General features: G+C 41.1%; 1 protein-coding gene and 1 long non-coding RNA gene across 2 annotated transcripts in view; one reads left to right on the top strand and one right to left on the bottom strand.

Moving 5' to 3' along the window:
- Positions 1-12,695, top strand: part of prr12b (proline rich 12b) — an 84,579-nt gene that overhangs the window by 11,269 nt on the left and 60,615 nt on the right.
- LOC120439936 lies at positions 8,385-11,847 on the bottom strand. The gene is made up of 3 exons (XR_005612854.1): positions 11,727-11,847; positions 8,599-8,642; positions 8,385-8,475 (listed from the first exon to the last, which is right to left on the bottom strand). It is a non-coding gene; the product is annotated as an uncharacterized LOC120439936 (long non-coding RNA).

The raw sequence follows: 12,695 nt of genomic DNA on the forward strand, positions 1-12,695 counted from the left end.
TGGTCGGTAGTTGGATGGGACCGGTCCCTTCTTGGGGTCCTTGGGGATCAGGACCGTCCGACCTTCGGTTAGCCATTCCAGGTGTCTCTCATCAACTAGTAGCTGGTTCATTTGTGCTGCCAGACGCTCGTGGAGTGCAGTCAGCTTCTTCAGCCAGTAAGGGTGAACCATATCAGGGCCTGGTGGTGTCCAACTCTTCATACTAGAGACCCTTGCTTGGATGTCTGCCACTGTGATTGTTACTGGACCCTGTTCAGGGAGGTTGCTATGGTCTGCCCTCAGATCCACTAGCCACTGAGCATTGCTGTTATGGGTTGCGTCCTTCTCCCATATGCTCTTCCAGTATTGCTCCGTCTCCAGCCTTGGTGGTGCTGTTCTCTCATTGTTCCCTTGCCACTGAGAGTCCACCTTTGCTGGTTCTGTGGAGAACAGCTGGTTTATTCTCCTGCCTTCTATCTCTGTAGCTCAGGTGGTAGAGCAGGTCACCTACTGATCGGAAGGTTGGTGGTTCGATTCCTGGCTTCCCCTAGTCTGCATGCCAAATATCCTTGGGCAAGATACTAACCCCAAATTGCTCTCCGATGCATCCATCGGAGTATGAATGTGTGTGAATGTTAGCTAAAAGAAGCACTTAGACAAATGTGTTTGTGTGAATGGGTGAATGCACAAGTTGTGTAAAGCGCTTTGAGTGCTCAGAAGAGTAGAAAAGCGCTATATAAGAACCAGTCCATTTACCATTTACCATCTCTCTGGTGTACCTCTTCAAGCGGTTGGCCAAGGCTGTGAGTCGTTGCTTGGCAGTTTCCAAGGCCTCAGGTATGGACAGCTTGCTGTACTTCTTAAGCACCTTCTTCATTGTGCCTTTCTGCAACTCTTCTGCAACTTTCTGCTGACCTCCCTCCGTGCTACCTTGATTTTAGCCTCTAGCCTCCTTCTCCATGGAGGGTACTGCCCCTTGTGGCTGTTCAACTTGTAGCCAAGCATCTCACTGATCATTGCTGCCGTATTGTAGATCAGCTTGTTAGTCTCGGTAATCGTGGCTGTAGGTATCATCCGTAGTGCTGCATTAACATCATCTAGCAGACCTTCTGAGGGTACTTCACGTAATCTTGGTAACTGCCACGGGGATCTAGGTTTCAAGCTTGGCCATGATCCTATCTTTCAGGTCAGTTCCTCTCGCACTCAACGATCCTTCTCCTATTGCACTTGGGGCTTGGTACCCAATCTCGGTGGGGTGATGATATCTCCCCTGACCTGGCGCCCTGGCTCCCCTTGCCGTAGCATTTATATATATATATATATATATATATATATATATATATATATATATATATATGTGTGTGTGTGTGTGTGTGTGTTTCTTTGTATAAACATAAATCAGCATACTTAAAATTAAATTTTTTTGTCTTTTCCAGCAGTCTCAGTTCCCCCAGCTTTGAATTCACTGCAATCCCCAAAGCCCCTCTGGACACATTGGGAAACCTCTTCCTTACCGCCACTGTAACAAACAAAAGTCACAGTTCTATTACTTTTATCAGAGTTAAAATAAAAATATGATTTATGTTAGCTGGCTTCATTTAGCAAACAGATATTTCTGTTTATATAGATACAGATATTAATACAGATATATTTTACGCATAATTTTACCTCTTTTCTTTCCCTCGATGGAAAGTCTATCCAGTTCAAATTACAGTAATACTAACACCCCTTTTGGTCATCTCTCCTTACCCTCCAGCATTCATAAAGCTGACCTTCTTTGTCTGAGATCAACCACTACAATGCATCATCACCTATATGTACAATTTTTTTTAATGGTAAATGGCCTGTATTTGTATAGCGCTGTAATGGTTGCAAAGTAAGTTGCTTGTGCAGTATGCAATTTTAGATACACAGAAAGTCTTCACTTACTATATATGGCTGTCATAGTGTCCTTATCAAGGGCAGTTCTTCGCTCTGTGCCGATGTCCGTTTTGCTCTGTCCTCCTATAAAAAGCATGAACATTTGAGTGTCTGACTAGTTTTAGATTTCCAAAAATCTGATATTTGTTCAACTAAACATTTGAACTACAATGATATGCTATGGAGAGCTACTTTTATGGGTACTTTTTGGTAAAGAAACTGGTGACAGAGAAGTAGGCTTTTTAAAATACTATTAGCTAACCATTTGAACTGACTTTCAAAGCTGTTTACCTTTTAAATTGCTGTGCTCAAAACCTGAACCTGAAAACAACAAAAACAAACAAACAAACAAAAAACAGAACAATATATAAGAATCTGGTAGGGTAATAAACCTCTTCTGAAGCAATATAGTTCATTTTGGGTGAAAAACAAAACATTCCTCTAAAATATATATACTGACATCAGCAATCAACATCATGATTGTAATTATTTCCCTCCTAGTCCATCTACTGCTCTGTGCATGTGTCAAGCACTACAACTGTATCTATGCATATAAATTCACCATATATATACTGCAAAAATGTCTTGTTATGGTCAAGAAAGGCCAACAAACAAAGGCATTCAATCAGAGGTGAGAAATTAATCGGGAATATCAATTATAGGTGAACTATTCTTTATCTACTAGCAATCAAGCTTATTTAACTAAGAAGCTTGAGATATTTGAATGTAAAATAAAATAAATAAATAATAATAAAAATAATATGATGTAATAAAAATGCACAACTTACATTAAGGACATCTGCATTTGTATCCACAGGCTAAAAGTAAAACAGTAAATGTGTTAGTAATAGTACAGGTATTTGTAACAAAAAAAAGAAAGATAAAAAAAAGGCAGTAACTGTGACTCTTCTAGTCGGATGCTAAATGCATAGATTTAAATTTACAGTATAATACTGCATGTACAGGTAACTGTGGTGTGAACTCTCCAAAAGTTGAATCTGTTCATCTGGACGTAGCGTTTTGTGGGAGAAACATTTCGTCACTCATCCAAGTGACTTCTTCAGTCTCAGCTGACTGCAGGTTTCCCCAAACCTTATAAACAGTACATTTGCAGAATGACTGAAACCAGCCCACTGAAGGAACAATGGGCTGTGAGGTCAGTTCCTTAATCATAATTATGCAAATTCCCATGACCATTGATCAACAATCACTGACCAAAACCCACTGATCAAAGAACACTGATCAATGGCCATGAGTACCATTCACAGAGAGTTGGGGAATGGCTGCAATCACAGCATTGTAAGATGGCGGAGAGAAGAGAAGATCCAGGAGAGAAGGACAACCGCTGCCCAGGCGAAAACCTGTAGTGATCCCATATGTGTCAGGAGTATCGGAGCAGTTGAGACGCATTTTTTCTAAACACCGGGTCTCTGTGGCTTTTAAACCCCAAAATACGCTGTGCCAAAAACTGGTCCACCCCAAGGATCGGGTCCCCCGACACAAACAGAGTAACATAGTGTACGCTGTTAAGTGCCAGGAGGATTGCCAGGATTTATACATCGGGGAAACCAAACAACCTCTAGCGAAGCGGATGGCACAACACAGGAGAGCAACCTCATCAGGCCAGGACTCTGCAGTCTATTTACACCTACAGGCCAGTGGACACTCTTTCAACGATGAGGATGTACACATCCTGGACAGGGAGGAACGCTGGTTTGAGCGCGGAGTCAAGGAGGCCATTTAAGTGAAAAGGGAAAGACCATCTCTGAATCGAGGAGGGGGCCTAAGGGTACATCTTTCGCCATCTTACAATGCTGTGATTGCAGCCATTCCCCAACTCTCTGTGAATGGTACTCATGTTCTTTGATCAGTGGGTTTTGGTCAGTGATTGTTGATCAATGGTCATGGGAATTTGCATAATTATTGTTAGCAGAGCTGCTCTGTGCAGCGTTATGGCATAATATTTTTGAGGGAGAATAAAAAGTCAACACACATATCTTATTTCTGACGGAGGACTCTTCCACTACACTTCTCCAGTCCATTCACAAAGTCGTAGCATGGTGAGACATGGATAGGAAGTGGGCGGAGCCTTTTACCGTCATTTTATTGTGACGCAAAGTACAAACACCTGTGGACACACAATCCAACACCCCCACTTGTACACAGGTTGGGAAAAACAGTCCTCGAAAAAAACATCTTACATTCCAAACACAAATACAGAGAATTTGTCTAACTTAGACTTTGAAACTGGTTTCGTCATCATATCTGCTACCATTGACTCAGTTGGACAGTAATCAATGAGCACTTTCCTTTCATGTACAGCTGACCTTATAAAATGATATTTCACATCAATGTGTTTACATCTTTGTCTGTTCACTGGATTTTTTGACAAAGCGATTGTTCCCTGATTGTCCTCCAATATCATAGGTATTTCATACTCAAACTCATCAAGATCTTGAATCAAATAAGTCAAATACATACACTCCTGAATTGTTGCTGCTAATGCCATGTATTCGGCTTCACAAGTTGATAGTGCTGTAGTTGTCTGCTTTTTGGTTTTCCATGATATCAAAGGACCATTTTCATTTAGGCTTACACAATAACCTGTCATACTGCGTCTATCAGAAACATCGGATGCCCAGTCTGCATCACTGTATGCTTGTAGACCTAGTTTTCCACTTGAACATTTCCTAAAACACAGTTCTTTTCCTCGACTACCTTTTAGATACCTCAGAACATGTTTCACTGCTGTCCAATCATCAACAGTTGGCGCATTGAAGTGTTGTGACAGTTTGCTGACAACATAGCTTAAATCAGGTCGCGTACAATAGCTCAGATAAATAAGACATCCTACCGCTTCACGATATCTCCTTTTGTTTGACTAAAACCTTTAGCCACAAATCGAGCTTTATATCTGTCAGATCCGTCTGAGTTCTTTTTAACGGCATAAACCCATTTACCCCCCACTGCTTTCTTACCCTCTGGTAAAGTGGTTAAAGTAAATGTGTCATTCTCCTTAAGGGATTGAATTTCTTCATTCATCGCTTTTTCCCATTCTTTTGACTCACTTGACACAATAGCTTCGCTAAATGATGTGGGTATTTCACACAACAATCTGTAGCAATAATCAACACCGGTTTGCATCTGTTCATTTTCACACTCTTTCACATCCATGATATAATCACTCAAATAATCAGGTCTCTTTCTGATTCTGGATGGATAACGTGTAGCTCCAGCATCTACTTTATCCTCAGTTTTAACCTCGGACTCAGTTTGCCTGCTTTCACTACCATCTGGAATGTCCTCATCCTTCGTCTGTTTGGGTTCACCATCTTTTCTGGATTCATAAACCTCATCTTCATACATCTGATCACTCTGTGTTTGTTGATCCATTGTCGCGGGATTTAGTATTTTTATCAATCTGTGCTTTTCAACCTTCCCGGTTTTTGGGAAATAGATCAAATATGCTGGACTATTTTTGTCATATCCCAAGAAAACACCTTTGTCGCATCTTGGATCCAGCTTTCCCCTATTTTGTTTATAAGCATAGCACAATGATCCGAATTTTTTCATTCTAGAAAGATCAGGTCTTTTTCCAGTTAACATCTTATACGCTGTCTGACCTGTGCGTTTGTTAAAACATCGGTTCCTAATCACTCCCGCGGTTTGTACTGCATATGGCCATAAAGACTTTGGCAATTCGCTCTCAACTAACATGCATCTCGCCATGTCAAAAAGTGTACGCCAGTTCCTCTCTGCTGTTCCGTTTTGATGAGGCGAATATGGCGCCGAAGTTTCCTGCCTAATGCCGTGTCTACTTAATAAATCTCTGAACTGTCTGCTTGTAAATTCAGTTCCATTATCAGAACGAATGCACTTGATTTTCCCATATGACGCCACATCTGCAATAAATCTTTCAGTTGCTTGAGTTGTATCACTTTTGTGTTTCAGATTATATACAAATGTTGCACCTGAATAATCATCAACAAACGACAAAACAAACTTAAACCCTTCTTTAGAGTTTGGCGAATCGGACCAGCTAAATCCGTATGTACCAACTCTAATGCTGCCCTGGCCTTTTCATCCGGTTCTCGGTTCCTAGTTTGAGTAAACTTCCCTTGTATACAGGCTTCACATTGCATATTTTTGTTGATTTTACCCTTAATTTCCATTCCATCAACGACATTTTGCAGATTTTGAACATCCTCATAATTACAGTGTCCTAGAATTTCATGCCACGTTTGCATATCAAAACATCCATTACATTTCTCTTCAAACTCTTGCACAGTGTTTATAAAGAACAGTCTCTCGTGTTCATATATAGGGAATTTTGTTCCATCAACATGTTTAAGAAAACTGTCCCCGTGTTTGAAAACCACAGTGGCTCCGTTACTAGTAGCTGCTTTTACTGACAAAATGTCCTGTGGAAACGATGGAATGTAGAGTGCTTGTTTCAGTGTTACCTTGTGGCTGCGTCCTTTACTGTCGATCATACTTATCTCAGCATCTCCTCGCCGCTTTGCAGCTCCTCTGCTCCGCCTTCCGTCAGCCAACTCTACACAATGCGCCTCGGGTCGAAATGTGTCATCAAAAGTCTTAAAACTCTCGATCTTCGTGAAGATGTGTGACGTCGCTCCCGTATCCACCAGTAGCTGGTTATTCAGCATCTCTTGGCCACCGTCCGGGACCCTCTGGGGTTTGGAGCCCGTCTTGAACGCGTAGTCCTTCTCCACGACCCCTCTCGCTTCATCCCGTCTTAGCTTCCTTCTACAGGTCGCATCTTTGTGTGTACTACTCCGGCAAAAACTGCACCATACTCTGGATCGGCACGTTCTGGCAGTGTGTCCCTTTAGTCCACATTTAAAACAGTCTCATTATTCTTTGATCTTCGGTCATCTGCTCGCCATGAAGTAGAATCCTGGTCTGATTGCACTTTTGTCCTCATTACGTTGTCATCAGTTACAGCCGCACGCATTCTCTCGGTTTCTTCATAACTTCTGAGTTTTACTTTAAACTCTGAAAATGTGATTTTTGCTTCACTCTGTGTAACGTGCACAATCAGGGGTTTAAACGTCTCTGGTAGACCTTTCATTATCATTGCGATCAGAAGTCCATCAGTTAGTGACTCACCCGCATTTTTTAACGCTGTGATAATTGCTTCTGCTCGGATAATATAGTCCGTCACACTTTCATTCTTTTCATTTGTGAGAGAAGTGAGTTCGGTGTACAGACTTATGATCCTTGGCTTGCCCACTCCTGCATAATGACCTCTCAAAATTTTTAGGGCTTTCCGTCCGTCATCAACTGCATCTCTCATAACTAACGATAAACTTTTGTCATCCAGAAATTGTATCAACTCTGCATATGCTTCTGCATTTTTGTCATCATCTTCACCATCGGCTTCTTCATCACCCTCAGCCTTTAAGATGACATCTTTCAAACCTTGTAGTCTGAGATGACCAAGGAACTTCCTTTCCCATATCTCCATATTTCCTTTCATCTCCATCAAATTGCAAACGGGAATATCGACTGCCCGACTCTGCCGTGCGTCTGCTCATGATGCACAAAAACGCTTACTCACTCATTCGTGCCAAACTTTTAACACCTGCCGGTAACTTGCGGTTTCAGGAAACGCTGCCCTTCCTTTGGCAGTTACAGGATCTCTTTGCTGCTGCACTGGGCCCATAACCTGTTAGCAGAGCTGCTCTGTGCAGCGTTATGGCATAATATTTTTGAGGGAGAATAAAAAGTCAACACACATATCTTATTTCTGACGGAGGACTCTTCCACTACACTTCTCCAGTCCATTCACAAAGTCGTTGCATGGTGAGACATGGATAGGAAGTGGGCGGAGCCTTTTACCGTCATTTTATTGTGACGCAAAGTACAAACACCTGTGGACACACAATCCAACAATTATGATTAAGGAACTGACCTCACAGCCCATTGTTCCCTCAGTGGGCTGGTTTCAGTCATTATGCAAATGTACTGTTTATAAGGTTTGGGGAAACCTGCAGTCAGCTGAGACTGAAGAAGTCACTTGGATGAGTGACGAAACGTTGCTCCCACAAAACGCTACGTCCAGATGAACAGATTCAACTTTTGGAGATTTACTTTCCTGGATGATTGAGAATGCATCAAGATGTGGTGTGAACTGTAACTGAATACTTACTTTAGGAGGATGGGGGAGGGCAGCATGAGGTTGAGACTTTGACATCTGTCAGAGAAAAATTCATGTATTACAAACAAGTCACTTAAAAATACATTAATGTGGCAGACTGTTCCCTGTTCAGATGCAGTGTATAAGTACAATCAGGGCTGTCACAACAATGGGGTGGGGCCAAGTGGCTGCAACCCTAGGTACAATCTACAAGTATATATAATTACATATAATATATGTCAATAAAGCAAAAATCTGTTTAGGTTAGGCACAGTGCTGACTGATGTTTGCTAGGTTTATATGATTGTAAACTGCACAAAAACAACAACAGCAACAACATTAATGATAATGACAAACAAAATTACTTAGATTTGTGTAAATTTCACATCAGGAAGATCTGCATGCGATTTCATGGGCTGAAATAAATAGGCAGAAACATTACTGCTAAACAACCAAAAAAAAAGTTTAAAAAGGCAAGGAAATGTGGAACATTGTAATTAGTGAATATTAATAAAGTGTAACTGTGCTTTGTTTCTAACCTTGGTAAGTAAGTGCTCTGTAGCCAGAAGGAGAGGTGGGATTTCTGTGAAAGTCAAATTAAATGTGAATAGGTTTTGATAGTTATTGTATATAACAAGTGTAAACAGTTTTATTTGTAATTTTTTTCCCTTTCTGAGAAGGCAGAATAATAAAAGGCTAAAGTATGTCACAATATAATTCATTAAGTTACATATTTTGATTACCAAATTACAAAAGCGTAGAGGTGCCACCCAGGCAAAAGAAAAATAGAGCTATATCACGTTATAACATGAAAAGTTTATTGTTCTAACATTATACTTTTCATGTTTGTATAATATAATATCACGTTATTACAATATACATAAATATCACGTTCGTGTACGAATGATAGTATATTGTTAGAACCATTGACTGTAGAAAACATGGACGACGCGACAGCTCCCCAAAAATGAAGCCAAAACGTCTCTATCGCCCCCTGGTGTCTGGCTGCAGTATAGGTCATAAACCCCGCCTCCTCCATGTTAGCGGATGGGACTGGGGTCAGACTAAAATAAATTTATTCTCCTCAGATAATTTTTTTCCAAAGATTCTTTTGTTATCAATAGTTCTCATCATGCTGATTGATGTCCAAGGGGTCTCCTTTCCCATAAGTTTGATTCTAATTCCTACAGCGGTGATGTTAAATTGGGGTGAAACGTCATCATAGCAGCTTTGACTGTCAGCTGCAGTCACGGAGAAACTTGCGTATCTGTGTTCGGGAATAGCAGATAGGGCGTAGGCTCTGAGAGGAGGGCCAGCGTTTACGCTACGAAAACACGACCGAGTGTTTTAACAGTCTGAGGTGTTCTTCAGTAAACTGGACTACCTGACAGAAGGACCCGAGGCCCCGCTGCACTTTTTCGGTAAGTTAATCGTGTTTGTAAGCTAATCCGTAACTACCGTCCTTAGCTAGCTCCTGAGACCTAGCTAGCTAAGATGAGCACTCGGCTATCGGGGTTCGTTCAGCTAATCTGTGCAGGTGAATGAATTTACTAAAGAAATCAAGAGAAACGCCCCGGGCTGCTCAGTCACTAATTACTGTTACTGTACTTTTATTATTATACTGTAAAAGCAACAGGCTGCACCCTGCTTCAGCTCCTGTGCAGAGCTGAATATTAAATATGTGCAAACAACAGCATGTTTTCAGTCTCTTGCCACATCTGTAAAGACAGTAACATCTTTTTAAAAGCTTGTACTTCAGTAACTCCTCATTAATCAGGAACTATGGATTAAAGTACTGTAGTGTACTGTAATACTGAAAAAATGTAAGAGAAGAACTTCAGATCCTGAGTGTGTGAGGACAGAAGAATCAGCTTTATTTCAATTTTGAGGGATAAAATTCATATTTGAGTTTGATGGTTCTGTTGTCTTTGTGATTACAGGGGCTGCCCTCAGATTCAGACCTCAGCACCACCCAGTGACAGCAGACAGATCATCCAACATGTTCACATGTTAACTGCAAAATGAACTGATGAAAACAGTACAAAGGTTAAAGTACCACATGTGCTGTAGTGAAAGCTGCAGGTTTATTGATAAAGTTAAAGACAAAAAAACAAAAGGATTAATCACTCATGTAACTGTGTCACTATATATCAGCATTAACAGGACCTCAGTTTGGTGTTTCACAAAGCTGCTGATCTCAGACCTGCACAGCTTCTGTTTTAAACACTTGATGTACTCAGCTGCATGAAGAGCATATGAGATTTTCTCTGGCACAATTAAATAAAACCTGATGAAGGTCAAAGGTCGTCACTTGTATGTCATCTGGAATTCTTTCACAGTTTTTTGCACATAGTGTGTTATTTACCATAAAGTGATTCAGAGTTATTCATCCCAGAGTAACCAGAGAGGATCATATATTTTTAAATATATAACTTTCTACAGGACTGAATATAATATCTTTATGTAAAAGTCTGGAGCCTCTGGGGAGTATCTGAGTATTTATAACATTACACAAAGCAAAGGTCTCCATCACAGTGTTCATGAAATGCTGGGTTTATCCATCTCCTGGATCGGGCCTACAGAGGAGTGCTGAAGATTTCCCTGTGAGGGAGCTGCTGGTGAAGATCATGAGTCCTGCTTGATCAATGCGATGAGCTTCAGTCTTCCTGGTGTTTCTTAAATGAAGCCTCTTTCAGTGGGTCAACAGAACTTCTGGCACAGGACATCTGTGATGAAAGAAAAGGAAGAAGTTTCTCCAAACCTCTGGACCCAGGAAACCCAGCTTGGTCCTGATGGTCTCCCTCACTAGTTTCTCCCCAGGGTGAATGTAGCTGTTGATATAATGTGGACTCTATTATTAAATGAAAAGAACAAATTAGACTACACTACTGAAACGTTCTGCTGATGTTTTTAAAGTCTCCATGTTACCAGGCTGTAGAGGGCTCTGAAGATTTAAACAGTTTTAGATCCATTACACTCACAGTCTTATGTTAAAATCTCAAAGGACAGCATTATATTTTTGATATTAACAGTAACTCTGGGCCTGTGCAGATGATCTCATCACTGTCTAAAAATGGATAAAAAAAAACATAAGTGTTGAAGACTATTAGAGTAACAGGTGTGTAGCATCGCTAACTAGCTAGCAACAAGCCTCCAACACAGTGCGTATGCTAGCGGCTAATCTAGCAAACGAATTAACAACAGAGTGATTTTAGAACTATAAGATGATAAGCTGTGTGTCTTTTTTTATAACAGTGACATGGTTGTATTTACCTTAATTAAACGAGTCGTCAGTCGTAAACCAGCAAAAGAACTCGAGCAGCCGGGCTACGTAAAAAGTGTAGGGGGGCGTGTTTGCGGTCATGTCCAGCGGGTGTGTGGGCGGGAGCGTTACACAGTCGCTCCACCTCAAGTCACTACTGCGCAGACTCTGGCTCCAAATTTGCAAGATGGCAGCCTCCACAAGCGGGGTATTTTGGCTTCATTTTTGCACAATGGGAGGAGGCGGAGTCGCGTCGTCCATGTTTTCTACAGTCAATGGTTAGAACGATAAACTTTTCACGTTATAACGTGATATACTTCTATTTTTCTTTTGCCTGGGTGGCAGCTCTACGCTTCCGTGCCAAATAAGCGAGAATAAAGTAATATTATATTTGAGAAAAGGCACCTGCTAGCTTGATGATGGAGGCTTCATAGACCGGCCACCCGCCTTTTGGCTCCTTGTCGCCACTCCACCAAATAAAGGTCCGTTTCCTCCATGCCGGCTAATTATTCATCCGCATTAAAATCTCGTATATGTTCAGTTGACTGAATTTTACATCTTCCATCCACTTAATTAACATAATTGGCTTGTTTCTTCCCGTCTCCTGTATCCGGCCGTTCCTCTCACTGTCGGAATTCGCACCTCAGAGACATCGTTATTTTTCAAAAAAAAGAAAGAAAGAAAGAAAGAAACAGCTTAACTTATAAACAGAGTTTTTGCACGTTCATTGCACATTTGTTGGAATATTTAAATATGTACTTTTTATTAATTACTTTTCATTTTATCTTTATTTTTAAAATCACCATGGCAATGCGCATGCGCATACTCTCCTGCATGCAAAGGGCTTTGGAGTTGACGTTACGCCGCAATGCATTGTGGGAGCGCAGCACCATATTGGCAGGCCACGAATCAAAACAAGATTGCTACGAACCATTCTGAAACGTAGCTCAAAAAAAAAGGACGGTATAGAGACAGATTGTGTCCAGATGCAAAGAGACGGTACTTGCAAAAAACAGCATGCATTGGAAATGTGGACCTGTATGAAATACGGCTGTGGAGTAGAAACCCTGAAGACCACACCGCTATATATTCTCGTACCTTGTCTGTGGAGTCAGCGCATACACGGCGCACCAATTTCGTCATTATAAATCTCTGGAGGCGCACATCTAATTCACTAATAGTGGCACAAGGACTGTTACAGATGAACCTGCATACTGGGTTTTGCTGGGTAATATGCCCAAGATACAGCCAGAGGTTGGCCATAAGATAGACTTCTTCTCTTCAGCTGCCCAAAAAAAGGCTCTCGATCAAAACATAAACAGACCATCCATATTGAAAGGTAAAAGGAGCCGTCCTCAAAAAAGAAAAGTTCCA

This window comes from Oreochromis aureus, linkage group 4 (assembly GCF_013358895.1).
Source record: "Oreochromis aureus strain Israel breed Guangdong linkage group 4, ZZ_aureus, whole genome shotgun sequence".
NCBI lineage: Eukaryota > Metazoa > Chordata > Actinopteri > Cichliformes > Cichlidae > Oreochromis > Oreochromis aureus.